This window comes from Anas acuta, chromosome 9 (assembly GCF_963932015.1).
Source record: "Anas acuta chromosome 9, bAnaAcu1.1, whole genome shotgun sequence".
NCBI classification, from domain to species: domain Eukaryota; kingdom Metazoa; phylum Chordata; class Aves; order Anseriformes; family Anatidae; genus Anas; species Anas acuta.
In genome coordinates this window covers 2587546-2613851 of record NC_088987.1, presented here as the reverse complement: position 1 = coordinate 2613851, position 26306 = coordinate 2587546, and the positions used below count along the sequence as shown (strand labels likewise).

Genomic DNA, 26306 nt, shown 5'->3' with positions numbered 1-26306 from the left:
CATCACTCACTTTGCCTTTGTTAAGCTCAGGTTTCTAACCGTAATGGTCCCTTTGGGCTACCCCGAGGTGGGCGCCGTGAAGCTGGCAGCTCACGCCTCCGGTCCCAGCAGCTCCAGAGCCCACAGAGGAGATCCCAGACTGTTGTCTGGGTGCACACAAAGTGAGAGTGGAAGGGGGCTGCATTCCCAGGTTCCCCACACCACACACACCCTCATTCTTTCTCCTGCAAAGAAAAAGGATACTCATTTTTACTTACCTAAGCCATTTGGACTTGGACAAATCCCAAACCTGCAGTCACAAGACTGTTCAGAGGGATGAAAGAAAGCCTTAAAAGTTTACCTGTAACAAACCCATAAAGAGTAATGAACAAGACATCTGATGATGCAATACAACAGATAATCTCAGCCTACAGTTCATGTCCCACTTTGATCTATGTGCACAAACATGTTTATTATGTGCAGTATGATTATGACAATTTAATAAGAAACACAACAGTTTTGTCCATTTGGTCCTTTTAATGAATTTGAAACGTTATCTGGGATACCTCTTGCTCATGACAAATGGAGAAAGCTGGCTGGCTGAGGGCTTCTGCATGGATATAAATGTATTTTTGCACTGGGGTTGGCTCGGTCTCAGGCTTTGCCATCTGTAGCAGAAAATATTTCATGTGAAGTAGGCTCTTGACTGTGGTTAGATAATAAAGGATTATACTGAAAAGGTTTGTCAGCAAATATCTGTGAGGCTGTTCCAGCGAGCCTGCATGGCATTGACTTCAGCAGACCCAGGGAGAGGTGATGGGGATCGCAGGCACCCCCGTCGCACGCAATATGGACAGCTACCTACAGCAAGGGGTACACATAAGTGATAATACTTAAGCTAGATTTTTTTTTTTTAACCAAGCATGTAATTGAAAGAGCACTCTTTTATACCTCTGATAATATCAGTTGCATCCAGCTGTGGACTGGAATGCAAAGCTAGCTGCAGTTTAACTCAGCGAGGGCCCTATTTAGCATTCCTTGCTGCCATAGAGTCCCATTGTCTCCATCAGGAGCTTTGCCTGACTAAAACAAAAGAAGTTCTGAATAGGGACAGAAATAACCCCACTCAGCACCAAAGTCTCCCATCACAACCCTCCCGGCCCTACACGAGGTTGGGATGTGCAGGCATTGCCCCGTGCCCTGGCCCAGTCCGTGCTGGGCTGTCCCAACCAGCTTCACCCCTGCCCTCCTGCCCCTTCTGGGCTTGATTTTCCCTGTGCTGGCTGCTGAAGTGTGTAAAAAATCCCAAGGAAAAAATAAAAAATAAATCTATAGCACTAAGAAGATCATAATCTGAAAACCTCTCATAGCTGGGAGTAATCTATATCAATGTTGCATTTAATCAAGGTGGCAGAGTTCCCTCTCCTTATGGTAATCATCTCCAAAAGGGGGAATGTCTCTGCTCTTTCAATTCTCCTAAGCAAAACCAAAGTAGTGATTTATCATCCTTATCTGGGTGTCCAAGAAATAAAGGTGCCTGCTTATCATTTACTCTCCCACTTTCCAAATAGTGATGGGTTTTCCTTCTGGAGGTGCAGGGCAGAGCATTATTCAATTGCCTTCCCAGCAAGTTTGCAGAACCAGTGCTCCCAGCGTACTTTCAGTATGTCGTTTTGGTTACTGGGGAGCCACCATTTCACCAAGACGTCCAAAGAATGGGATGAGCGTGGCAGGTTCCCCATCCTGATCCACAGCACATGGATATGGCAGGCAGGTGATGGAGGTGTTCAGTGTGCTCACTCTAGACCTTCCTCAGCCTCATGCTCAGAAATGAGAAAACAAAATATAAAAAACATAACTCACTGATTTACTCAGACTGTTTTTTTTTCCTTTTTTTTTTTTAAAAAAAAAAAAAAAAAAAAAGTTGCTCTAGGTTAGTTTCAGCCTCAGAAAGCTGCTGCAGGAGGGCAATGATTCCTCACTGCCAGCCCATGCAGATGCCCCAGCAGCAGCCAGCTCCATCCTGGAGCTGAGCACTCTCCCCAAAAACCTCCCCACCACCAATGCCTCTCATGCACTGCTTGAAGCAGTGGGATGTGCCAGCTTTTTTGGATGGGCGCTGCTGCTTCATCCATCTGGCTCCATAGAAAAGCTTAATTGCGCCGTGCGGTTATGGGTACTGAGAGGCAGCTGGAGCTTCCACCGGCCTCGCTGGTCTCTAACCCAGCAAAGTATTTCCAAAATTGAAATGTCAAGAGCAGTAAGGATTCTTTCCCTTCATGGGAAACCTACACGTGATTGGTGATCACATCCTGATGGGAAAACGGGGAGTACCCCACCATCCTTGTAGGTATTGTCCAATGCTTGGGTAGAAACCCCAGGAGTTTGCCCCCCATGTCCCAGCCCAACCAACTGGGAGTTGGATTTTTGCATGGGTTGTTAGCAATTGCTAAGACAGCTCTGCATGTGTTTTTCCAAGCTGATTTGCAGTGTTTCAGGTAGGAATTTAAGAAATCCAGGCTGGTAAGAACAGTCCTGTTTTATCTCTGTGTTGTTCATTGGTCTCTTCTCCTTGACCTGTATGTACAACCGTCTCCTTGGTCTGTATGTACATTAACAGACATTATACATAAATGATACTCTGATTTTCAGGAAAAAAATGTGGTAAATAACATAGAATCACAGAATCAGAGACTGGTTTGGGTCAGAAGGGACCTCAAATCCCACCCAGCCCCACCTCCATGGTCAGGGACCCCTCGCACCAGCCCAGGCTGCTCAAAACCCAGCCAGCCCAGCCTTGGGCACTGCCAGGGATGGGATAGCCCCAGGTTTTGGGGGTAGTCTGTGCCAGGGCCTCATGGTGAAGAATTTATTGCCATTAAGACACAGCATTAACATTCTTACCTGGACAGTTCAGTTTGTTCCACCAAAAACCCCTCTCACTTGCCATTGTTCAGGGCAAAAGACTCAGCAAATCAAAGGGAAAGCCCAGGAGACATAAGAAATCCATCCCAAATGTTCTTTCGTGATAAGTACTGCTGCAATCATGTACAGCAGCACATTCTGTAGATTTAAGATGTTGTTTATAAGCCTGTAAAGGATCCTTATATAGAGCGTATTCTTTAATGGAAAATGCTACTTTCTGACAAATTTGCAAAGCTGTATCATTTATTTCAATTCCCTGAGTCCATCCCAGCTTAAAAACAGCAGAACACTCTAAATTTTAGCTGTGGTAATTACAGTAATACCAGTTTTTCCCTACACACCAGAAATGCACATAATTGTATCCACGAGGCGGCATCCCCTGATTCCATCTCTCTCGCTGTTGTTAAAGCTAATGTGGGTCACAGTATGTTTCATATACATTATAAAAGCAGGTCTGGAAACCTTTTTTTTTTTTTCTTTTTCCTAGTTCTGTATACTTTATCACTGTAGATGAATGTTAAGTTCTTACAATGACTGCCAAGGTAGGATATTAAGCAGGATTAATGAAATTCATGGTCAGCTTTCCGCCTAAAGAAAAAATATCCCAATCCTTAGCCTATTTCATTTCTCATTCATTTTTTATTTTGTCTTCTAGGAATTATAAAATTGACTACCAAGGAGATTTATGGACAATTTTAGAAGCAAACTGATAGATCTGGGATTAGAACTTTTGTAGGTTTTCTGGTGATTTAATTAAATTTCCTCTAATATAATCTCATGTTCTTTTCCTGAAGAGAAGTGCTTTTGCAGTCAATAGTATTCTTTTTAAATTTATTTTTTTTTTTTTAGATCATGGCAGGCTGCTATCAAAACAGATGCTTCAAACACGATGCTGGGCTGGCTGCCAGCTGCTTCTGCATGATTCTACTGGCTTCCATAGGGTTGTACCAATCTATACCGAAATTTTGAGAAAAGAACAGTGATTCGACCTGAACAAGCCTCGCTCATGTGGCTTTATGTAATTAAAGGTTATTCGAGAAGGAAGCTGCAGGTTCAGGTAAGGCCATTTCTGTCTTTTTCTATTGCGCACCTTTCTGCTGATGACAGAAATATCATCTTAAACATGACTGCATGCCTCAGAATCATGCCAACAGCATTTACCTGACATGCACATCATTGTACTAAAATGTCCAGGATAATTCTGGTACAGATAAAATCCTCTGGAGTTCCAGAAGACAAGGTAAGTCAGGGGCACAAGCTGCATCACCCTAAACATCACCTTGAGCTTTGAAAGGACCTCAGCAAATTGCAGTAGGTTTTTCAGGGACCATCAAAGTTACTCCAAATGGACTTTGGGCTTTTTTTGAGGGGTGTTTGTCAAGAAAATGCAGGTTGAGCACTGCTGTTAATCATCTCCTCCATGTTCAGATTGGAAAGCTACAAAAATAAAAAAGCAGCAGCTGGCTGCTTGGGCTGGCACGTGTTGGGATATTATTAAAGCTTTCCCTGTCTTTTCTCAAAGGCTTTCAAAGCCACGTGTGTGCTGTGGCTCTCCCTGGCACAGGGAGATCAGGTTGAAGCCCAGCTGAAGACTTCACCAGAGAAGAGCAAAAAGCAAATCCAGGGTTAAAATGTTAAAAAACTGCCTCGTAACCCCCTCAATTTTGCTTAATAAAAAAGTTCCTTTTCATTCATAATTGAGTTGTCTGCTAGCAACAAAAAAAAAGAAGAAAAAAAAAAAAAAAAAAACTCCTTCAGTATTACTATCGCTGCATTTCAGTAAGGGCACAATATTGCACAGCACTCGGGCAGGGCTGGGGCAGCGACTGACTGACAGCCCCGCTGACAGGGGCATGCTCACAGCTTTGGATGTGCTGTGACAGCGCTGGCTGCCTGAGGAGCAGAACTCGACTGGAGGGGGATGATATTTTCCTCTTCTGCCGCCGGTTACCTCTGCTTAGGCTGCAGACTGAGCTTTTAGCAAGCAGAGCAGCCCACGTGTACAAATTTGTGAGGATGCTGCATCTGCAGTAAGGTCTGTATTACCATATAAATCTGTTGTTCTCCCCGAAAGTCATTTAGCTGTAAATCTCATTGCTTAGTTTCCAATAAGTAGCGTGTTGCTGTTCACACTTCACCGTGGGTGATGTCAAACAGAAATACTGCAATGAATTATTCTTCCTTTCTTCAGGTGGTGGTGATTTGGGGGCGATTCTGATTAATAACGTTCATAACTCATTTGTAGCTGCTCACAGCTTACATTTTGCAATGGCGACGTTGATGCTGCAAACAAGACTTGAAAGCGTCACCAGGCGAAGTTGAGGAGATGCTGATCAACCCCGTAGTGCTCTGCCACGCTCACTACCCATGCGGAAAGCTTGTTCCTCTTGCCAGCAGCTCCCAGCCTAAAAAATATTAATATTCATTAGAACTGCCACACTTGTCTACTGAAATTAATCAGTACATCATAATTAGCTAAAGCTTTGCACAATTTAGCACACATTTTAATAATTCACAGAGAGTGACCCGAAGAGTTGGAAGCCAAAAATAAGGACGATCCTAAAGGCAGGGTTTGGAGTGTGACGTTCTGGCTTGCCGAGGCAGCCAAGCCCAGCATGTGCAGGCTTGCAGGCACTTCTCAGAGCAGGGCAGCGATGTCTGGAGGTGCCTTTGCCCACGCAGAGCCAGCCCATGCCTGCATCCAGCTCACAGGTGTTTACACGAGCTCCGAGGGGCAGCCCTGCTACCAGGAATGCCTCAGCTCCTCAACAGCGATTCCCTTCAGCAGCCCACACTACTGATGCTTTTTACCAATGCTACTCTCGGCCTTTTTCCCCTTCTCCTGCCTGCCCACCGTTATTTCTGCTTTGAGAGAAGAAAGCTGGGTTCCCTGAGTTTGTGCTTTATCTGCGGCTAGATGCAAAGGGTATGAACTTCTGGTGTTCAGGCATGAACTTATTTCACCCCAGCTTCCTCTGAAGACGTTACAGGGGAGCGCATTGCCACTGCATTTGGGAACTCCAAAACTGCGATTCTATCCAAAAGTTCGCTGAGCAAAAACTGCATTATCCCACCAACACTCACGGAGCTGTGCTCACCGGCATTGTCTGAGGACCCTGTCCTGGGAGAGCACAATTAAACACATACAGGTTCACGTAAGGAACAGCACAAGCTAACCTGCTGGAGAGTCCAAGCTGCTAACATTTTCAGTACTTCATTCCTGAAGTGCGATGGTTTTACTTCTTTTTCAAACTGCGAGAAAAACAATACTGTCACTGCTGATAGTAAAATCTTACCCTAATAACTATGCATAACTTTTCAAATGCCTATTAATCTCTGCTTGGAAACAAACTCTATCTTCACTTACCTGCAATCTGATTAATGTTTCCAAATATTTCCACTGATCATGAATTCTTAGCCTTGCAACATCCAGGACTGGCTATCTAAAACAGCATAAAGGTAAAGCTGAAAAGTAGTTCATAAATTTTGGGGTAATAAATGGAAACTTTTGAAAACTCTCTCCCTTCCTTTTGAGACCACTGAGGGATAACTCTGCTTCGCCATCAGGAAGCCCAGACCTGCCTTCTCCTGCTAGCTCCACCAAGAGGGGTCCTTAGGATAGAGAACTGCACGTGACATTAATGAAAATTAAAAATTTTACAAAGGATACATTTGAGGAACTCTGGAGTCTCTCATTTTAAATGCCACAGCTTGCCATAGGCTATAATTTGTTGGTTTTTTTTTTTTTTAGTATTTTTAACAAAAAAGCAAGACAAAACAGGACACTGCATCAAAGCCAGTACTCAGCATTTTCCAAGTGTAGACCTCAGCTTTTTGGGATCAGCTTCTGCAGACAGAGGGAGGAATCAAGCTGCTGTTGTACAGAGCTCAGTACCGGGCTGGGTGTCCCTACAACACCCCTACAATCAGCAGCCTCGGAGCAGCAGCTGCCTGGGGATGGGGAAATGGGTTAGTCAAGTGGGTAAACCCTGCTCAGCCCTTACTCGGGTATGATTGTACGATAATGGCATGTTTTGGCATTTATGACAGCTAAGTTATTTCATTAAATTAACGTTTGAATTCAAGTAACTTAGACCATTAAACTCACTGTATTATTTACTTCCCAGTTAGAGCTGACAGAGATCTCAGCAAGTCGAGTGTTACTGGATCATTTTGCAATTATTTCTCTTGACAGGTTGAAGGTGGCTTTATGCATGATAAATACTTAGTGACTTCTTTCTTTTTATTTGCTTACAGTCTTCATTCTGCTTGATTGAGCGCCTGACATCTACCAACAGCCAGACCAGCACTCCATGGGCTCAGAGCCACCACAACCTTTCAAACAGGAGCCCCAACACCCGGCTGGGCATCCTGAGCTCCTCACTTCCTGCATCTCACACACCTTCCTCCAGCACTGCCCAGCAGAAGCCTGAAGCCACTCACTGCTAAGAATCATTTTCCTTTAAATGTTTTCAGCTGCTGTTCTGCATGAAAAAAGGAGAAATCTGTGTCAGTGGTTAAAATATCTTCACCTTTTCCTTTGAGTCTTTGCTTGGACTTGGGTTTTGTTATTTCCAAAGTAGCTTATCCTTCCACTGAGGATTTCCTCCTTTACAGCAATTGCAGGTGCAGGTTTGGGTGTGCTGACTTGGAGGAGATCCTGCTCCCTGCAGAAGCCAGCCAAGCATTTTCAGATGTAACAAAGCCTGTTTCCACCAGATTTAAGTCATTTGAAGCTTTCATGACACCCCTAAGCTTGGGTCTAAGGGCAAAACACAGACAAAACTGTCATTTGAATGAATAAAAAAAAAAAATACCATTCAAAAATGAAGCCACTTCAGGGCTTAAGGTCAAATCCTGCCCTTATGAAAGCCATGTCACCAAATTTCCCAAAGAAGAGAAAGAAGAAGAAGATGAAGAACAGGAGAAGAAGAGAAGCTGAGTGTGCCACCAGCACGGAGCTGCAGCCATGTTGTTCTAGCTGAGAGCTTTCCCTAGTCCACAGGACGTGGCAGCAGTGTGCTGGGAAGACACCTCTGCATTAGTAATAGTTATATCCAGGCCTGTGATTTTATTCCCAAGAGACCAGAAAAGGTTACCCAGCCATCAGCGATTTCCATCTCCTTCTATGAGGCCAAGCTAAATCTTTGCAGAAAATAATGTGCTATTAAACATGACATTAATTAAGTGAAAGATCATCATGACTTTTTCATATGTTAGGAACTTGGAAGATCTCTGCCGTACATTTAGGCTTTCCTCTTTCTTATGACTCTACAGTAAAAAGCCCTGCATAATTTACAAGTGCTAATAAAAATACATAAATGTTTTCATAATTGTTTGAAAGTTACAGCACAATCAAGTTTACAGCACAATCAGATCACATTCAGGGAGCAGCAGTTTCACAGCAATTTTTGATGCTGGCATTTCCATTTTTAAGCTTACATTTATCATAACTTTATGTGCTTTTATTGTAATGGATGAGCATGTCCTATCAGAACTCAGTGCTAATATGAAATCATTAGCGTTCCTTCTCCCTTTCTGGAGTAAAATCTCTGAGACTGAGTTTATTATTTTGTTACTCAAAGCCTGATATATTTAAAGTGGGTGGAGGTGAATGTTTCAGGTTTCTGTCCTAGATTTTACAAGCTATTGTGGCCTTTTCCATGTTAGCATACTAAACATCCCATAGCACAAGACAGGTTTTACCAGGTTTTTCTGAAATAGAGATTTTGAATATACCACTTCAAAAACGTTCCATAGCTGAATTTCCTCTTCTGAGCATGTTTTGTCTCCAGCTCACACATATCCTCTAGTTTTCTATTGAGTCCTTCAGCTTGGACAGGAGGGAAATGGGAGACCCACTCCTTCCCACTGGCATCTAAGGGAAAAAACACAGAGGCTGATTTCACTGACTATTAATTTGGACAAGCCAATTGTCCCGCAATGTGGATGGTTTCATGAAGAAGGGTTACTTCTTGTCCATGTAAAGTGAGAGTGTACTGGATGTATTTTTGGCTGCCACAGAGAGGTTGGCCTACTCACCATGATGGGGTCTTCACGGGAAAGAAAATGCAGCACCGAGTCTTCAGGTTTTAAGAGAAAAAACAACCTTAGGACCAAAGCGAGCTCCACAGGCCTCTGCCTGCTGGCTGGGGGAGCGGGTATCTTGGGAAGCTCCTCTGAGCCTTCAGCTCCTTTGGAGGAGCCTGCAGGAGAGAAGGTAGGTGGTGGAAAGTGGATGGCTTGGTCCATGGTGTTGTCCCAGCAGGAACTCAAGCAAAAAGTTCATCGAAGGCTTCCATTGCTCCAGAATATTGTGCTGAACATAAATGAAGAAAGACGACTCCCTTAGGATCAAACCAGAACGGAAAAATGCACCAAAGCTACATGCAGCAGCCTGACTGATGACTACAGGGGAAAGCCCAAAGGAGAGCACCCAAGTTAATTATATCCAGAATATCTTCCCAGCTACAAAAGAGGTGCCACCGATTGCAGCAGATATATCTGAAGGTCCCAAAGGTCACCACGTGCTCCTTTGCAATGGGAAACAGTACAATGTTAACTAGCATTCACTCCTTCAGCCAAACAGCACTCCTATCCCAACCAGAAAAAGCATGCATTAAAAAGCAAATACAGCCCATACATTATGCCAGCAGCATTTCTTTCAGCCCCTTATCTTCATATTGTTTCTCCAGCTTTTCAATAAAAATATATAAATAAAGTGCTTGTGGTGTGTAGGAAGTGTGCCCAGGCTGGCTACTGCTCCATCTATGAGATCCAGGTGCCACCTCGTGTTCACATGATGCATTTCAGGGCATTTTCCCCTTCCATTTTCAGCAAAATACCAGCTTCTGCATGCCATGGAAATGCCTGTGGAGTGTTTTGGGCCTTTTAATGCTGAATTAATTGCATATTGAAACGCCAGCAAAGTCATTTAATAATAAAGACAGCTGCACATTTTATACGCGTGAACTGCTTACACAATAAATTCTTTGGGCTTACCTCACATGGCCGCTGTAAACCCCACTTGCAACCAGATCCCTCCAGTTTATCACAGATGTGATTGCACTGGTCATTTACAGTGGCTCACCTGACAAACTAGGGGCAAGCTTTTCCTTCTCCCAATACATACAGTTTTGTATAAAATCCTTTTCCATAAAGACAGGAAGAGAACTGGGACTCATGTCAGGATAGAGGCCAATATTCCTGATATTCTTAGGCCTATGTTATGCATGATAACCAATTAGAAAATATTATCTTCATGGTCCCCTTTCACTATAAAAACTATTAGTAAGTTTTTTAAAGATTCAGATTGGTGTAACACTAATGAAAAAAAAAAAAATAATATATATATATATATATATATATATGAAAAAGCTGGTCATTATATACAGTCTTATAAGTCCATAAAGTCTGCTGAAGACCACTGGCAGTTAGATATTTTGGGGTAGGACCATCTCTCAGATACAAAGTTTGTCCTTTGGGCTGAGTCACCTGTGGTCCTGACCCTTGTGCAGCCACTTGTGGTTTTGCTTCTTCAGCTTTGCCTTTTCATACCCAGCAGCCTGCTGTTATGGGCAGCATGGTGCTTTTTTACCAAACACAGGGTGTGTCTCAGCATAACACAAGGGTTTGGGCCAAGACCCACTGAAATAAATGGGAAGTCTCCCTCTGACTTGAGTGCATTTTGCGTCAGGCGCACGTCTCCATAGGTTTCCCAAGCTCACATAGACAGCTCGTCTTTTGTGACCACAGCGAGCCTTTATTCCCTCCACAGATCAGGTATTCTGCTCCTGATAATACAAGATCAACAGGCAAAACTCCCCTGAAAAAGCCATGTAGTGATGATGTTTTCTTTCAGACACAAAGGCACCTTTCTTGTAGGGAAACAGCACTTAGAGCTGCAACCTTCAGTGCAGGTCAGCAACAAAAACCCTGTCAAATTGGCTCCTTGCCCTGGGATAGAGTGCAATGCCTCGTGAGGATGGTGGAGCTCAGAAAAGGGCAATGGGAATTAGCCCAGGAGCTGCTGATTAAAAGATAAGCTTTTACTGTTCTTTCAGGAACTTTACTGTTCTCTCAGGAACTCAGTTCATATTTACCAGCCAGGTGTTAACGCACAGATGTGGTTACCCTCCCTGGGCTCACATGGGGCACAGAAGAAGCATGAGAGCCCCATGGATAAAACCCAGTAGAAAGGGATTCCCGATAGCACTGGCCCCAGCAGTGGTACAGCTATCATTTTCAACGGGAAGCTTAAAAATAAATTGAAAAAAAATAAAGGAAACGGACTGAATAGGAGAAAAACAACAATAATATGAAATTGTCTGGAAAAGCAAAACAGATCGCATTGTCTGGATGCAATGAGTGGAACGGTGTACAAGTGGTTCGTGCACCAACATGGGAATGGATGAGATTAAATAATAAAGTTTTCAGTGTTGGCTGCAGAAGTTGTACTGAGTACAGAAATGGTTGTTATTTCTGTTCCAGAGCTACTGTATGTGTCCTAGGGCTGGATAGTTTTTATTATCTTTGCTAACTCATGATGTGACAGCTCAGCCAGACCCAGCAAGTCCTGGTCCTCGTGCATCTTTAGGAGTCGGGATGCAAACCAGTCCCTAAGCATTCAACTGGTGCAGAAGTGTGATGCATCTAAACCAGCACAAAGCAGTTTTCAATTGCAAAATAAGGCTGGAAAGGGATGGCAGGATAAACACACAAACCATGCCACGGGAACATCAGCTGCATTCAAGGAAATCATCTCCTAACACACCTTTGGCTCCAATGAACATGGGTCATTCCAACAGCGCTTCAGCCTGCAGGATATTTACTCTTTACTGAGTTTCTTTTTCCTTCAGCTTTATACTTTACCAAGTGTTTTACTTTTACTCTTTTTCTCCAGCTTTACACTTTACCAAGTTTCTTCATTCCTAATTGAAGACATAAAGGATAATAGGAATGCTATGGTCCTAAAAAATTATGTCAAGACTACTTGTAATAGACCTACAACACATAATTAGTTGAAATAAAAGTAGTCATCGTTTGAATTTTAGATCCATGTGTACAAAAATATATGTCGAATAACATATGCTCTACTCAGATGCAATTTCTTTGCTGTTTCTCCCTAATTTTACATATCCATAACTGACAGACTTCACAAAGCTTTGGATATTGCCCTGTTTTCCTACCAGTAAGATCAGAGTGACCTGGAATGCTCCAAATTTCACAAAAAAAAAACATGGGCATGCCCTTGTTCAGTGGTGTCCAGGAGCTGCAGAACTGTACAATAGCTTCTCAGTGGAGCTAGGGCAATGTAGATTTATTGGAGCTCTCTTCCATTTTGTATCCCTATAAACCCCCCCCCCCAAAAAAAAAAAAAAAAAAAAAAAAAGAGAGAGAGAGAATGAAATCAAAGAAAAGTTTAAAATAGAAGTGGAAGACAAAAGTGCAAACTTTTTTCACACAGGCTTCATTGAACATGCATGTCACTAAGTAGTAATTGTTGGAACAATGCCAGTTGAAAGACCAAACAAAATCAGAGACTGGTTAAAAAGCAGAGACTGGTTTTGTTTGTGCATTTTTAAGGAAAAAGTATCCGCAGTGTTTGCTTTCAACCCCTTTAATCTTTTACCTCTGAAGAAGAGGTATTTTCTCTCTGTGTACGTACATGGTACAATAGTAAAACCTTCCATCTTAGAGTAAAAAGTCTCACAATGGAAATTTCCCTAATCCTTTTAATAGTTCCTCTAAAGCAAATGGGATCTCTGTGGATTAAAGTAGCACTTGTTACATTGCAAGGTCACAAAAGCAAGTTAGGTCAATGGCAATTAATTGCTGAGGAATGTGTGGTTGTGTATCTGCCTTTGTGCACGTTTCCAGGGTGTGCATAACTGAACACTCGCAATGTGGTTGCCTCCTCCCCATTAAAAATTGGGAAAATGTTTGAGAATCCACGAACATGATGAACAACACTGATTACTGCAACTGGCTTGCAATGGTACTTGTTATCCACCTTCTTTGAGCAGCACAATGAGCTCCTTTTAGGTACCAATAATCCTATCACTCCTTCGCAGAGGACAGGTGCCCCAGATATGTTTCTTTCTATTTTCCCCTAATTCTGCCAAATGAAGCTCCACGGTAGCTGCCTGTGACTCGGAGTGACAGACTGACAGGTGTTGTCAGCGAGGTGCCTAATGACTGCGAGATTTGTTTGTCTTTTAATGGAATTCAATAAGGCATAAAAGCAAGACAAAGCAGCAGCATGTGCAGCTCAAGGAAGCCTTTGGCAAGTCAGCCTTGCAAAATGTAAAAGCCCCGAGTATTTTGATTAGGCAATAAAAGGCATTGTCTATACAGTCGCCTTGTAATGTGCTGGCACAGACCCAATTACTTATCAGGGGCTGGGATGCGGGTGCTCCCAAATGCACTCGCTGTAGTTTGTGCTCAGAGGCCTCGAGCATAAAGCCTCACAAAGGTTAAAATGAGGTAAGAAAATAAGACTTGAAAAGGAACTCTGAGGGTGTCTGGAGTTTCTAATTTCCCCCTGCTGTTTGGGAACCCTGCTGCACAGATCTGCACATCTGATGATGTCGCCTCTGCAGAACCAAGCCTGGACACACAAGAAGCAGCCTCAGGAGCCACACACGGCCCCGCTGGCAGCTCTTCACCTGCTGCCTGCAATGCCTTTTGCTGCCCCATGGACTCCAGTGTCTCCCTGCCCCTCTCGTGCAGAGTCCTTGTACCTGTTTTTCTCCTTAATTCCTGTGCACTGGGCAGGTCGGTGGGGCCAGGAAGAGCTGTACATATCTGTGGCTCAGCACCTATCTGCCAGTCCATTTCAGCTTTTATTCTGCGTTAAAAAAAATGCTGTTTAAAAAGTTAATAACTCCTTCTTCTAGGCTTCCACAAGCTTCTTGACAGTAATGAACTCTGGTTCATAACCATATGGTTTCTGTTGTAAACAAAGGGAAAAATAACCAGAAGACTTTATCTGTCTAGTTGAAAATAAAAGAAAATTAAAGTGTTCCTGCACAGCCATAATATTCTTTAGGGGTCTCCATTCCATCCATTTCATGTAGCCCACAAGACACCCCAAAAGGGAAAGCAACATGCTATGGTTCCCCATACACACCCACAGATCCACTGTGCAGATACAGGCTAAAGGTATAATGGCACAAATATTTGGCAGCACATAACAATGGCAGCAACTTGTTGCTGGAAATTAAGATTTTTTTCTCTTTCTCCCAACAAAATTTAATGGTCTTTCCCTATTTTTTTTTTCATTTATATGGCATATTGTTTCCTTTTCACACAGCTATTTCTTTCATTTGCAAAACCCCATGGCTCTGTTACAGGCCTTGTTCACAGGACATCGCCTCTCAGGTCAGGGAAGGACTACGAGGTTTCTCCTTGAAACTTACTCTGTTTGGCCCCAGAGCCCAGCATATTTCCATGTTTGCCAGCTGTGCTGTGGTAGTTGTGACCCATGATGAATCCCAGATGGGTCAGAAACTAGGGCTGTGGCACCATGCCTGTGGGGAGCTGTGTGTATCGGGCAGGCAGGGACAAATCCAGTTGTCATCACCCTTTCACCAGGCCTGCCTTCTGGTCCAGTTAATGTTGTAGGTAGCAGAGACTTTAAACAAGAAAACCAGAATTTCCCTTACCTGAAGAGACAACTTCAATGTTGTTTTTGTTCTTTCTGTTCACTGAGTTTAGATTTTCACGTGCTTTAACACTCTAATGAGAGAAAATCCTAACGCATTACTGAAGCTCAGGAATAATGTAATAAGCGTCATTCTCTGATACATTTTCCTATTAGCCATTGTTGAGTCTTTTTTATGCTATTTTTAAGCAAAAATCACATTTTCACTCCAAATTACCAGCTGCTCTTTCCACTGGAGCATTAAGACGGATGGTGGACAGGAATCAGCAGCTAGAGTCAGCCTTGCAAAGGGAACCCATTTCACGGGAAATCAGGGTATTCTCTGAAGGAAAGAATGGATGAAAAGAAACCTGCACAAGAAATGCTAAAGAAAATCCTTGTTATTCCTAATACATAGCAGCCATTGTTCAATAGTTCGCCTGTGTGAAAAGTTAAACGCGACCTTTGTGTTTCTGCCAAGGTCGGCAAAGGCTGGTTGTGCAAGATGAAGTTGCCTGAGGCCTCTTTTACCTCACACAGCAAAAATTCATTTCAGAAATCTTAAAACTTCAGAAAGAAGAAGAGGTGCAAGCTGAAAACTTTGCTGCCCTTGGACAGGTCCTGCTGGGGACTCTGCTCCAAGCCAGCCCTGTCCTCGGTCACCAGCCTGTGCTTCGTGCCTGCACTCATCCTGCTGGAAAGAAGGGGACTGTCCCTGTGTATAATTCTGTTTTCAGCACCCTGCAGAGAGGTAGTACATGGCTAACAGGCCAGATCAGGATCTGCCAAGTTTTCTGTGTTTTTTACTATCTGCATAAAAGTGATTTATCAAAGCGCAAATGGAAAAATGGGCGATTTAATCGGACAACTTTTGCCATCATAAAATTTGGATAGGACAACCTGCGTGGAAGACTAAGAACCTATAAACACTACTGCTCATCTGTCAAGCCTGACTTGAACCAAACTAAACCTTGTTTTTTAAAGTTCAGAAATGCCTGGTAAAGTGCTTATTTTTATTTTTCATGCACCTTTGCACTTTCAGGTTCTTGTGGTGATTAAAAGAGGATGAACTGAAATACCATAACAGGATGTTTCTGTGGATTGCAACAGAAGTGTTTTCATTCTTTTCTGAGAGGTGGCTGTCACAAAGTTAAAGCCTAATTCATAGTTATTAGGGATTTAGGTAAGATTACTGTGAGCAAGAAAGCTTTTGAGTGCCAGCTACTACCTAAAGTGTATCTGAATTGAAAATTTGCAAAGGCATATCTGGTGTTTATTATTAAAACAGTCAACAGCATTTTTATTTTTCACTTACCATCAAACTCCATGGACTTGTATCTTAATTGGAACTGGACTTCAGAAATCCATACATGGAGGAAAAGAAAATAGAGGCCGATACTCATATCACTATCTGATATCAGCCTGCAGGATAATGACACTTTCATGAGTGGATTTACCTTTACTTTCAGCACATTTCCAAAGTTCTTCCTTCCCTTGACCTTGACTCTGATGAATTTCTTTTATCTGGGTCCTGTAATCACTTCCTTCCTCGCCTATTGCAGTCCCATCATTTATATGCTGCCTATTTTTAGGGAGAGGGGGTTATAACTCAGCCATAAAATTTTCCTGCAGCTGAGCCATATAACAGATTCTCAGTCTGAAAGCAGTTGTAAAGAAATATTAAAGAAATTTGTGGATGCTTTAAGTTAAAGGAGTTTACTAGCTTCAGAAGTGTCTTTGTTTGTTTTTGTTTTACTTCTATAATTCAAAGAAATTATTGCCGTTGTATTTTAAATGAAATTGGGTAGATCAACTAAGTTCTTTTTAATACCAAATTAAAGTTTAAAACTTTAGATCAAAGGTAACCCCTAGAAACCTAGTTCTAGATTTTCTTTTCTTCAGACAGCACTTCATAATTCCCTGCTACATTTTCTTTGCACTGAGATAATCAATATCAAGGAACAGTTGGGAAGAAGGTTTAGCAGCCTTTATGACAAAGACCAGATAATATTCTTCCCCCTGAGCATTTCCATATGGCTCAGAAGGACGTGATATTTAGACACAGTTGGACAAATCCTGATCTGTTACCCTGTGGAAACATTCACTGACGTGCTCCAGCTCCAGCCCACCTGCTCCTGGACACTGCCACCTCCATCAAGGCACTCCCCAGTGATGTGCTATTTCAAGTGCAAAGAGAGAAACATATTTTGCTCTTCCAGGCCTCAGTTCTCTTCATCTGAAAACTGGGGGAGGGATGGGTTTTGTTTTCATTAAATTTCCTTTTGTTTTTCACAGCGTATTTTGGGGGGCAAACTGCAAATGCTGACATTCACAGGCTGATCCCACGTGCTGCCTACTGCCTGCCACCTGCAATTTTTATCCCATCTCCAAACAGCCTTCATTTGCACCCCTTTAGTCTCAATGGGTCAGATACACCCGTAACACACTGTCTTGTCTTTGTTTTTCCAGCATTATCTATATTGCCAGCATTATTGCCGCTCACACAATATGGTGTTTTGCTCAAACATCCCCTGGAGGAGTCATATCATCATGGAAGAGACTTAGCTCATACTTAAACAAAGGCAGCACGTCCAGCCCACAGGGTGCAGGGAATGTCTGAAAATCCAAACCCTGAAGGCTATAATCTCATGGCTAATTTAATGTCTAACATTAATATATATCCCCTGATTTTTAAATAAGCCTGGTGATACAAGAGGTATCTTACAAGTGTTTTAATATTTGGGATTAGGAAAACAAAATGATTACTAAAGTGGAGTGGTGCACTTTTGATTAAGTCTGTGATGATGATATCACCTTAAAGTACTGTAACACTGCGCATCTCGTACCAAAGAGAATTCTGCTTAACATCCCCCATCAAAAAAAAAAAAAAAAAAAAAAGTTAGTGAATATTTCAATCATCATTGTAACATAAACCTGGTGAGGGAAGTATAGAATGGAATGATGGTAGAAAACAGATTAAGTAAAACTTGTGCTGACTACATACTACATATATGTCACACTTGGTGCTATGCAAATATTCACTTACTGATGTCATTTGCTGTATCTGTGGATGGAAGACACCGTAGGTTAGCTTTTGTATAGAAGAAACTCTCATTTTTGTTGGATTTTTGGTATGTATGAAAAGATGTATTTTTACTTTCTTCTTGTGGGAGTAATAAGGTATAAGCTTCACTCCTAAGTATAGAGAGAACTAATTCTACATTTAAGTACACAAGCCTCCTAATTAGTTTTTATCTACTGAAGATTATATTCTATTTCTTAATAGAACACTTTACAGAGTAGAAAACTTGGTAATCTTTAAGAGTAGAAAACTCTTTTTATATTCACTTACATTACTTGGAATAGGCTGAAATGTGAGGAAAAAAAATCACAATTATTTCAAAAGGACAATTTGAAATCTATCCTTTTTTTTCCAGTAGCACTACACATCCTACATTTCAGCATCATTATGGCTCAAGAAATAACATATCTGAACCAAAACTTGGATTGTATTCATCCATAGATTCATGACTAAGCACTGTTACTTTTTGTCAAAAACTCAGTTAGAATTTCCTTTGAACAGATCTCACCAGCCTTTTCTCCAATGTAGCCTCTAATGGGTTATGTCAGTCTGTCCATGTTAAGGTTTAGAAACCACATTGTTGTAGCTAAAGCAAAAGGACACAAAAACATTCACATGCTGAGCTGAATACAAGAAAAATACAGCCCAAGGAACTTTATTAAAGAACTGTGCTCCAAAATCATCATTTTTATATTTAACTAAGGCTTCATAATATCATTAAAAATTTAGGTCAAGCACATGATGTCCAAAGGTTCTCAAGTAATACAAGGATAAAATTATCTGCTAGCAATTTATGTCCACCAGCGGGTAGCAGCAGGTAGCAGTTAATTGAAAAGTGGCTTATCTCTAATTATTCTTCTATATCTTTCTTACCAGACATATTAGAAAGACTATACAAAAACAATAAAAATAATAATCATACTTAAGTACTACTGAGCCTATAACATTAATGTAAAAAAGAATATTCAGAAATGGCGATACTTTAATATATGTTTTGCTCAAAATGCTCTGCAAAATCCTTCTTTTAAGCTAGATGTATACATGATGTTTACTGAGTTATACACATTTTCTGATGCTGTTCCCAAAAATATGGAATTTAATTCAAGTCTACACTGTTTTTTTTCTACTACTCTACTTTCTGTGTTAGATTCTTTCTGCTTTTTCTGAAAACAAAACAAAACAAGTGGGGTTATTGCTTGAGGTATTGCAACTAGTTATGAGCAGCTCAGAGATGTTCCACAGCCTCTAAAACTACGAAACTGTTCTTGGCCTTTCTGAGAATTTCTTTGGAGACTGAGGACATTTTGATCCATCAGCAGCCGATGGCCCTTAGCTACAGCAGTGATACGTACACCGAGTTTCACATTTCATTATTGCAAAGTTCAACTCTAAGAAATTGCTTTTTCCCTTGTTAGGAAGAGCTATAGCTTCTCCTTAACTACACTAGCCCCAAGACCAACAGTATATCACTTCATTACCACTGCTCCTTCGTTCACGAGGCTCGGTTTCCAGAAAATACTGCCCACAACCACAACAGCATTTTAATGCACATTGCTGTGGCACGTCCACATGTGGGAGAAGTGGTGGCAGCTGCCTGCGGCCAGGGTGCAGCTCTTGGGCAGCCTCTCACATTTGCTGAACGTGACAAGGTGATGTGGATCTGTATCGATTAGCAAAATGCCTCATGAGGAGTACATAGAGCTCTTAGTCTGGCTTGGAAGAAAATAGGAAATGCAAAATTTTTCCGTCTGCTGCAGTGAGTTGCACAGCTTTTTCGGGGGGGCACAGGGGAGGGAAGGAAAAGAATCAGCAAAATCACTGGTAAAGCAAAAGGTCAGCTAGGAAAACTGCCACGGAGGCATCTCTGCTTCTCCCTGCACCGGTTGTGTGAACATTACATCTCATCCTACCAGCTGGAGGAGGAAAACTGCCTCAATTATACAGAGCACATCTCTTCTTTCAGCAGCTCTGGAAGGATTCCTGCAGTCAGGGCTTTCCCAGGAAGCCCTTCTGAAGTCCTCGTGCAGCTCCAGCTGCCCTCTTTGGTGTCAGCGGTGAGTCTCCCCATGGCTCAATGAAATATGCATTGCCTAGTGCTGAAGCAAAAGTGTTACACTGAGAAGGCAGAGAGATTTCCCCTCCAGAGCCGAGGGAGAATTCCCAGGAGATAAGAATCCCAATTAAATGTGGCTTTTCTCTAGCAGATCTGCTTGATCATAACCTTTAGAGGCTAAGGGCTGCTAACAGAGCTGAGCAAAACTGTTTATTCTCAGACTGCAAAGCAAGAGCAAAATTTTGCAGTGGCAAACTTTGACACTTGCTGAGCAAACACTAAGTGAGGATCTAAAAACCCTGGTAGGTTTCAGACCAGTATTTGCATCCAGAACGCAATTTCATGATAGAAAAATGGTCTTGTGCTTTTCCTGTACCGTTTGATTACAGCTGGTAGCGTAAACAAATAAACAGATTTTTCCTATCTATCCATACACAAGCACTTACCTTGGATCAATAGTACTCTCCGTTCATATCATGGTCCGGATTAAAAATTCTGACCCAGGATGAAACTCAAAGCAGCTCTGGTAGGTTAAAGTGCTGTTATTCTGAGCTGACAAGGGATTAACTGAGAGCCAGAAGAGCAATCCTCTACTGACGTACTTCTTTCCTTTACTTATTAATTACTAGTATCTATATACGTATGGTGTATATATATCTCAAAAGCAAACATCAATTCAAGACAAAGGGCTGTACAGATATACCAGATGCAAAACAGCCTCAGCCTGAGATGAGCTCCAGCAGAACATGAATTTCCCCTGATACCTATGCCCAAGATTTCAAGTCTCAGCACAAAAAAAAAAAACTATTTTAAAATTTTAAAGAATATTCAGTGAGCACCAGGAAAAAAAAAAAAAATAAGATGCAACTTCACCTTCCTGGTGCCTTGGACACAGCTGGAAGGGGCTTGATGCACAGGTTTCCTCCTTTTGTGGCTTTCGCTTGAAGTAACACCAAATCACTTGGAATATGAAGATAATCAAAATACCTCTAGCCAAGATATTCATCATCACCAGAAAACTGGAACTAAATGGGAGACAGTCACCGCACTCAAAAATTCTTTTATTGCTTTCCCCCACATTTTCCTCGATGAGTCACCACAGCAGATGGGTGCGATCTGGCCAGCAAGGAGACTACAAAGGGCTATAAGAACCTGAGGCAGTGACCATTACAGATGATAGGTGCCTTTCTTCTGCCATTTCTGCTTTATTCTGTAGGTGCGTGTCTGAAGCACTGGAAAACATTTTCCACCGATTTCCAGTGGCCTTGTGATCCTGGCCCAAACCAGGATGCCAAGGGCTATCCCCAGACATAATTTGGTCATGGACCATAAAAATACTGGAAGGGCAAAGGAGATGGGACATATGAAAAGGACAGAATTGAAATTAAAAATCACTTTAATAGAGAAAGAATGTTTTCAGTTCTGTTCTAACAAAACTTTGCATCAATGAAAAAGAGTGAAAAGTTTGAAACTGGAAAACAAGATCATATAATGATGCTGATTTAGCAAGAGCATAAAGTAAAACAAGAAAACCGATTTTCCAATTGCATTTAATTTGGAGAGTTTAAGACTTAAATAAAGAGAAAATTGTGGAAACTTATTGGAGCCAGAAACCATTAGTGGACTCTAACACTATATTAGTTTAAAGGTATTCTGTCAAGTGCAATTTTAGTGTTTTAATTTTTTTCCATGTAATTACTGTCCCTGCAACATTACTAATGCTGTCTTTGAAGCTGGAGATTAGCACTTACGTTCTTACCTTCCCTGACACCTAACCTTCCTTTGTGTCCTCTACAAAGATATTAGATAGTGGTTTCATTTGAGTTATACTTTGCTTTGTTTGTTTATTGGGCCAGTGTGGTATTAATAGTATTAAAAGTATTAATAGTAACAAAAATATACACCTACGTGTAAACCAATCTCTATATTACTGAAATCTTGGGAAGAAGAATTATTGTCTTAATGATCCCATGGTACAAGATCCCACTGCGCCTGGGTGTTAGGGGCAAATGTGTGTCCATCCCCACGAACTCTGTGCAGGAAGCAAGGTTGGAAAAACATGGCCTGTAGGGCTGAACCAATATAATAATCAGCATTGGTTTTGCTTTATCTTACTGATGGATCCTCATTCTCCTTTTGTTAAGCTAACTTCACCATGACTTCAGTCCCTGGTAGGATACAGAGACTCAAGGAGGAGTGTTTAAGCAAGATGTCTGATTCCAGAAAGTTTCCATGAGAAGTTGCTTTGTCTGGGGAAACTCTGACTTCTTATTAAATATGTGCCATGCTGATGGGAAAGCTGCTGACTTGCTAACTGAGCGACTCAAACGTGTTTGAGCAGCAATTCGTGGGAGGTGCCAGTCAGATTTCCCAAGTCCTGTAGATAAATGTGGATACGATCGCTTTTTACAGTAATTAGCATTCCAAATGGCATGTGGCATTTCTGCCTCTAACATTACAGTATCGTTTTTCTGTTTTTAACATTGTTTGGGTAAAAGTAAAGGCCATGTTATAAAAGACTTCAATGTAGGAGACAGTTTAATTTCCCCATTTTGCCATAGACTTGGAGGTCCCTTCAGTCTATGACTTAGCTGCCTTCATCAGATGAGTATTTGTAAAACCAAAGTTTTCCTTTCCTTGCCTTGTTCCCCTTAGGGATATTTAATTTCTTTTTATACAATTAGAACACAAGGTGTTTCTGAAATAAGTGAAGATTCCTGCTACCATGATATACAAATATAGCTTGTATTTACATAATTAGATTTAATTTTTCAGAAAGGAAAACAATCCAAAAAAAAGCATGGCCACTGCTAGATGCAGAAGAAAATCCATGGGAGCTATGTGTGTTTGTGCCTGGCAGAGGCTCTGCTACAACAGATTATTCAAGCATCAAGAATGATCCAGAGAAATTGTAAGCCTATTTATACTTAGGACACTTTTATAGTACTTAAAGAATCAGAAAGTGTTATGCCGTAACTTACTACAATCTATCTGCAGCAGATTTTATATCACTTATTTCATAACATCAATTCACACAGAAATCTCTCCAAAGCAAAGTTGCTTTGAATAATTTTAAACATCTTTATTCTTTCAGTAATCATTTATTATACATATCACATTTTTAGAAAGCACTCTCAATTAGAGCTTATTTTATGCTCTTATGTGAAATACTTGTCTTTTGTGCCAAAAAGATCTGAGAAACATCTACAGGCAACACATTACTGTAACAGTCCCCATTGCAGACAGTTTATTATCTGTCTAAACTGCAATTCTTCCTGTGCAGTAACCACTGAAGTCAATTGGGCTCCACGTAGGCTCTCTGCACTGATCTGAATCTATTCCCACTGAAGATAATGGTTAAACTCCCATGGCCAATCCTAAGTACTTTTGAAAGTCAGTTTGTCAACACTGGCGTTTTAAGGAACATTTTCTACAGGGTCATCTATGTCCTTAGCATTTGCTTTAAGCTAAAACTTGGCATACAAGATTTCATCACCGAAGAATATTTTCCTAGCAATACTCAAACTTACTCCTTCCCTAGCTCTTCAAAATTGATGTTGTCAGTTTTGTGCTTTGAGTAAGAAACAGAGTTTATTAGTTTAAGCGCCTTCAGAAGGGCTGGCTGAGCATCTTTAATCACACACACAAATTAGAAGTCTTCACAGAAATGACAGGCTTGAATTTTCAGCCACAGAGAGTAAATTCTCAGCTGTTTATATTTCATGTGGTCTGATTTCTACCTGAGACGCTGGGGACTTGGAGATCTCTTCCTAAATTCATATTCCACAGAAGACGAACAATTGTGTTCAAAACATGGGACTACATATATACCTGACAGAACAAGAGAGAAGCCTGGAGACAAGTTTAGCCTATAGACAGTGACTATGCAAGTGGGGAAAAGCTGTCAGCCTTTTGTCTTTTCAAAGAACTCCATGTCCCACCTAAGAATTCAGGCATATTAAGCTCAATCTATACAGCTATCAGCACTGCAACATATCATAAACAGACTTTTTTATCCCATCAATAGCCTAGCAAGCTTTTAGGTCTTCCTAGAAATGGTGACATACAGATTGTTTAGCTACTGCGCTTTTATAATCTCAAAGACACTGCATAAAGTAATTCACTATTTACACATATTTAAAAATTATTATTAATATATAATATTTAAATAATAATAATAAGTGGAACTCAATTTTTCCAGTGGTTTTCTATGGGAAGACTGACACACACAAAAACCAGGAATCAAATCACTATCTACTACTGAAAGGTGACAGCAACAGGGTGTTCATCTCCCATTTAGGTCTCTGGAAATCTCCCAGTTTTCCATTTTTTGGGGGAGGACATTCACAAGGTAGCACTTGCAGGTGTCACTGTCACAGAACTTTTGAGCAGTTAGGACTGTATTGCTTGAAAACATATTAGCTTTACCCTTAGTTTCACTGCTTGAAAAATATTAGCCTTACCCGAGCCCCACTACTCACTCCTGCTCCAGGAGAAGCTGTCACCTCTTGGCATGCTCATTGGGAAGCCAGCTGATGAAAACATTGTATTTATTGGTTTTGCAAACCCATCTGGCATTCAAGCCAACTTCAGAAAGGAGACTGCCCTTCCTCTTTTTTATCTAGCCCCAAACAATGACAAAAAATGATAACGTGATATATTTACACCAGCAGTTGTAACCCGTTACCACAAGCACCCCCAGTGCAGCACACTGCCAGTGCTCCCATGGATTTGTTTTCACTGGAGCCTGCAGGAGAACAGGGTAAGAGCTCATGAAGGATTGGAGTGAAACAAAACAACAGTGAAAAACATGCCTAAAGTATAACTAGAACTCCTTTCAGGGGAGCTTTTGTAGATTATTTCTGTTGTGACACTGGAGAATTTAGGAATAGGGGAAAGAGGAAGGGAGGCTAAGAGTATTGTGTCAATGCCTGCCTGCAACTTACATGGGCAAAATGAACAATGGGCAGAGCAAAACATGTTTCTCCTACAGCCCTCCATCCCTAATAGCAGCCACATTAGGAATTTTGTTTAAATAGTGAAGAAGAATGAAATAACCATGTTATGGTGGCTAAATACAGATAATGCATTTTTTCATAAACCATAATTTTTCCCATTTTCATGGAAAAAAATAGACAAATTCAGCATCTCTGTAGGTGAATAAATTTTCAGTAAGGTTTGAGTCAAAAGGGTGGCAATCCAGCAGGGAGTGAGAGATGCAGAAAAGGAATAAAGCACCACGGAGTTTGTGCTCAGTAGCCCCAGACGCTGCTGTGCTCCAGCCTCGCTCACCTCTGCCAGCAGCTCTGCCTTGCTTGGGGCAGGAACAGGGTGGGCAGGAGGGAGAGAAAACACCCCTGAACCACAGAGCTGGGCTAAGGCATTCTTCAAATATCATTTCACAGAAAAATACATGCACTTTGGGAGTCAATGAAGCTCATGAAGTACCTGGCTAGAATTGGAAATGGGATCTGTTGTACTGAAGAAATGGAAGATGTTGAAATATTTCATCTTGATTTTTTCCCCAAATGCTTCAATTTTTCATTCCCAAAGGACATTGTGCATTACTTCCCAGCAGCTCATCTTCCCAAGAACCACTGAAGCAGGCATGCTTTCTGCTTCCAACAGCAAGGAGCTGCTTGATGGCTACGGGACATTTCGGGGTGGGTACATGAGCTGTGGTAGACACCCAGAGCCAGCTCCAGCCTGCTCAGTCACTTAGAGAGATTAAACCAGAAGCAACTGTAGATTGCACAGGGGATTAGAAAGGCACTTTTCTGCAGAGTTTTCATGCAATTGCAATAGTCACAATACTCATATTCATCTCAATACAGCTACCAATTGCCATAACTGGTAGTCAGTCCCTTCCCAGCTCCCAGGAGACAGGCACCAGCAGCCTCTCCAGTGAGCTTCTTGGACCAGAAGAAGTTGGTCAGACTAGGAAAGGCGTAGGGGGGCCATTCACAGGGTGTCTGGAGAATCTTCATGAGCACAGTGACTAGGAAAGACCCTAAATATTAAATTTTGCATTTGTGCAGTGCCCCAAACAGGTATGATTGCCTTTATTGTTTGCCTTTAATAATAACAATTTTATTTAGCAACAACATCCTCCACATTCCCCAAGCTTTAAGCTCCTGTATGAAGACAGGACTATGCATCTCAAGATGTCAAGCAATGGGCAGCCTGATCCCTGGCAGTGCTTAAAGTTCAAGATCCAGCTTTCAGTACTTGCTATGAAAGGTGATGATAGAGATGACCATCATGACCTTTAATTTCTAGCCCCAAAACAGTCTTTGCTTGTCAGTTTGCTTGAAAGCTGCTGCAGCAAATGAAGAGATCAGCTGCCCCATTAGCAGACACAAAAGTCAGAGCAAGGAACATCCTCAGCTGCACCAAGACACAAGGCAGCAATTTTCTACCAACAAAACTAACACTACAGGGCCTGGCTCAAAATACAAAGTTGGTGAAAGGCACTAAAATGCAAGATAATTCAAAAGCTAAATTTCACCCTACCCCAAAAAGCCTGTTTTCCTGAATTTACTACTCAGATCATAGCTTAGATTAATAAAAAACCCTGTATATACTTCACCTTTATGAGATGCTCAAGCCTTGGCAAGTGTAAT

The 26306-nt window shown here is 41.5% G+C and overlaps 1 long non-coding RNA gene across 1 annotated transcript; it reads right to left on the bottom strand.

Annotated features, from left to right (window-relative positions):
* Window positions 1-3129: 3129 nt before the first annotated feature.
* LOC137861137 (uncharacterized) lies at window positions 3130-25615 on the bottom strand. The gene is made up of 3 exons (XR_011099411.1): window positions 7307-25615; window positions 6082-6156; window positions 3130-5309 (listed from the first exon to the last, which is right to left on the bottom strand). It is a non-coding gene; the product is annotated as an uncharacterized lncRNA (long non-coding RNA).
* Window positions 25616-26306: the final 691 nt, after the last annotated feature.